A 4233-nucleotide genomic window follows, 5' to 3' on the forward strand; every position below is an offset into this window, starting at 1 on the left:
ATTTTTAATTCTCTTAACTTTACGAAGTTTCTGGCAACGCTTTAAGAGAAAAAGTTAATGTTAAGGTTAATGTTTCTGACAACGGGCCCCAGGTCGACAGCAAACATTCCAAGACAAATGATCAGGCCGACATAATGTCATTGGTATTCATTCGAATTCAGATAATATGATTAGATTTAGATTAGATCCAGATTCGATTAAGATTAGATTCAGATTAGATTAGAATAAGATTAGATTAGATTAGATTCAGATCATTAATTCAGGCTAGGCTATTCATTATACTTAACGTTCAAAGACTTGTGGTGTGAAAAAACACATCAATATGGAACGACGATGCTGCACCCGGGCTAATATAAAAACATCTACTTACTGCGTACCAAGGGACGCACCGTATACTCATCTCGCTGACGTAATAAAACATGCATAATTGCCTCTAATTAAGAGCGAACTAGAGTTGTACGCTTTATAGTTATACGCTACAAGTTTATTTCACATGACCACACGCACTCTCTCTCTCTCTCTCTCTCTCTCTCTCTCTCTCTCTCTCTCTCTCGCACGCGCGCGCGCACGCTCTCTCTCTCTCTCTCTCTCTCTCTCGCTATCTCTTCTCGCTCTTGCTTTCGCTCTCTTTCCCTCTCTTTTTTCTCTCTCTCTTTATTGCTATCGATCTCTCTAACATCTACTTACTGCGTACCAAGGGACGCGCCGTATACTCATCTCGCTGACGTAATAAAACATGCATAACTGCCTCTGATTAAGAGAGAAATAGAGTTGTACTCTTCATAGTTACGCTACATGTTTATTTCACGTGACAGGCTGGTCGGTTTTCTACGAAATTTGATTACGAAAATTCTTCGGCACTAATTTTCTCAGTTCCACTGTCAGGTAATTCTGCTAATGTGTCCGTTTGACAGATGTAACTGTCGCATTTAATTGTAGGATGTGAATAGTGATAACTGTATGTATATGCCCTATCTTGGCTAACGCTCCATTAGGAGTGTTCCCAACTTTGATATCATTAATGATTAATGATTAATGATTAATGATTGATAATCCTAACCCTAACCCTAACCTATAACATAACCCTAACCATTAATGACATTAAAGTTCGGAACACTGCTAATGAAGTATCACCCTATATCGTGGATACTCGCACGCTGTAACTCGGCAGTCGAATATACTTCCGCCATCTTTACGAACTGTTGCAGCAGCACCTATATAATAATGTGCCATTTAGGAGTCACTCGCGTAATAGCACTTCGCAAATTACCGAGGCTGTTGCACCGAGAGAAATTGCCGCGGCTGGAAAATATCGTCCTTTGCTCGTCTGAAGGGCAACTGCGTTTCTTCGACGCGTTCATCAACACGCGCACAAATGCACGCACTTACGCAGTTAAGTATCCAGAGCAAAACCAAGCAAAAGTCTAATGTGCACGTCGTATAGTTTTTTTGCTACAGTCTAAAGATGGCTTCGCCAATCCGAGCTATTCTACACCCAAAAATCGTGTAAATCGTGGTTGGTTGATATATTGGGGGTATGAAGGCTATACGTCATAACTGTGCGATGTTTCCACGTTGGTTAAGCCCGGCGCACAAGTAAACTGATGCATGCGCAGGGGCGGATCCAGGATTTTTGAAAAGGGGGTGTCCAGGAAGAAATAAAGGGCACTTTTTCCTGCTTACTTTTTCTGGCGTTTTAAAAAGCTGCTGAAGGCCATTAAGGGGGGGTTTGGGGGACCTCCCCCAAGATTTAAAAAAATTGGTGCATTCTGAGAGCATCTGAGCAGTAATTTTGATGTCTAGAATGCACACATTTATCAGATCCGTTCCCCCGGACGCCTGCGGACCCCTCTTTGCCCATTTCTAGGTTTTTATAATGAAATCTACATATATATAAGTAAATCTTTATCAGAAAAACTAGCGCTAAACAAGATTTTTTTATGGTGAATATAAGAGAAGTGTGTGTGTGTGTGCGCGCGTGCGTGCGTGCGTGTGTGTGTATGCTTTTTTCCCCTTTTTTGTGGTAAAAAGGGGGGGTCCGGACTTCCTCGACCCCCCCCTCTGGATCCGCCCCTGATGCGTCAAAATACTCACGCGAAATATTTAAATTTTGCACAAGGGAGAGATAGTGATCCGCTAGGGGACGGCTCTGATTGGCTAATTTTGTCTCTTATTTAATTTTATTATTTTTGGCTAATTTTGTTTTATTTTAGAATTAGGGTTAGGGTTAGGGTTAGAGTTAGGATTAGGGTTAGGGTTAGGGTTATAGTTAGGATTATGGTTAGGGTTAGGGTTAGGGATAACTGATTTCTGCAGCTACAATACACTAATAAAGCGCCATCTCGCGGATCCCTATCTCTCCCCTGAGACCTACTAGAAATATTTTCAGCGTCCGCCGCACACGTGAGTAAAATTACTCAAGGTATAAGTGGTAATGCAGATCACGTGACTGTGCGCAGCCAATACTGGGCGCAAAATGATTTAAACGCATGCGCTGAGTACCAGTGTTGAGTAAATTTTGACGCACGAGTCAAAAATTATCCAACATGTTTGATATTGAGTTTCTTGATGCATGCGTCAGAAAACTCAACGAAAATCCGGCGCACACGTGAGTATATTGACGCATGCATCATTTTACTTGAGTAAAAATTATTCACGTGTGCGCCGGGCTTTAGATGCTGATGAGATGCAAAATAGGTTTCTAATATACGAAGTAGGTGATACCCGTTTTAAAGCGCCAACGAACTTTCTGAACGTTATTATAACCCATTGGACTATTCGAGCTTCATTTTGAATAAAACACAGAAATTATCATGAATCTATGAATTAATGAATATATATACATAAATACGTTTTCATAATCTGGGAACTGGGAATAAGCAAATTACTCGCAGTTTAGCTGCCGACGTACAAGAAAGACTTACGTTCTAAAAATTTGCATCTCTCTTGTTCTTTGTTTTCTCTGGAGATGCATTAGCTAATAATTACGTATAATGCGAAGCAATATTTCACAGGCTACGTTTACAGCAGTGAATTAATCATTCATCATTCATCAAACGCCGCTTGTTCTCTTTTACCTTTTACTTTGTTTATAATTAAACCGTCGGCGGGTATAAGTGAACCTCCATCTGAGATCTCAAGGCTACGTTCACAGCACGGGAACTGCATTAATCATTAATAATCATTCATCAAACGCCGCGAGTCCATCCGCCATGTTTTTCAGTTTGCGTTTTACTTTGTTTTAATTAAACCGTCGGTAAAAAAACAGAACCCGTCGGTTTCCTTTGCCTTGCCTCAGGCCAGCGGTACTAAACAGTTCGTGAAAGCTCCCCAGCGCGCGCGTGCATCTACAATATAGTGCACGTCCACAGAATGACTTTAGGTGGTATTCAGCAGAAGTATTCTGCCAATAATTGCTCACCAATGTTGCACTACTTTGTCCTTAAAAAAGGCCTTCTTTTGAATTTTTTTGTGGTAAAATTCGAAACTAATTTGCATTATGCACGCAAGGTAGATGCCTCGGGGACGTCTATGCAGCGAGAGTGGTTAGCGAGAGCTTAGAAGTGAGAGTGGTTTTGTCGTGTAATTGTGTCATTGCGCCAAGTGGTGTAGCCATGGTGACCGGTCGGCCATTTTTGCGTTCGAAACGGGATCCGACTACATGCTGAAAAATATCGAAAACAATCGGGAAAAAAACAAAAACAACAACAACAAAACAATGGGGGGGAGTGAAAATCGGTCTTTGAATCTGAAGAGGTTTACCATGCATAAAGTGTATGTCGGGCGTATGCGCCGAAACTCTCTAAATATTTTAAAATTCATTTTTGTTCGATGCTTATTTAGGCCTGCTGCCTATATGGACGCCCTCTACTGCTGTACACCACCTGGCATCACGAGCCATACACCCTGCGTGCATAATGTAAATTAGTGTACTCTAGTAGTTCTTATATTCAACAAAAAACTAAAAAGAAGGTCCTTTCCAGTGACGAAATAGTGCAAGGCTATACTGCTGCACACACCACCTCCAGCATCCGCGCAAGCAGGCAAGCATCCGTGTGGTGAAAGGGCTCCCTCTCTCTTACTTTCCCTCTCACACTCTCTCTCCTCTCTCTCTATCTCTCGCTCTCTCGCTCTCTCGCTCTCTCTCTATCTCTCTCTCTCTCTCTCTCTGACTCTCTGACTCTCTGACTCTCTGACTCTCTGACTCTCTGACTCTCTGACTCTCTGACTCTC

At 41.9% G+C, this 4233-nt stretch overlaps 1 protein-coding gene across 1 annotated transcript in view; it reads left to right on the plus strand.

The window, feature by feature from the left end:
• LOC106811655 overlaps positions 1-4233 on the plus strand; it is a 28034-nt gene that overhangs the window by 19715 nt on the left and 4086 nt on the right. The window lies entirely within an intron of this gene.

The sequence above is a fragment of the Priapulus caudatus genome, unplaced genomic scaffold (genome assembly GCF_000485595.1).
Source record: "Priapulus caudatus unplaced genomic scaffold, Priapulus_caudatus-5.0.1 Scaffold560, whole genome shotgun sequence".
Taxonomy (NCBI): domain Eukaryota; kingdom Metazoa; phylum Priapulida; class Priapulimorpha; order Priapulimorphida; family Priapulidae; genus Priapulus; species Priapulus caudatus.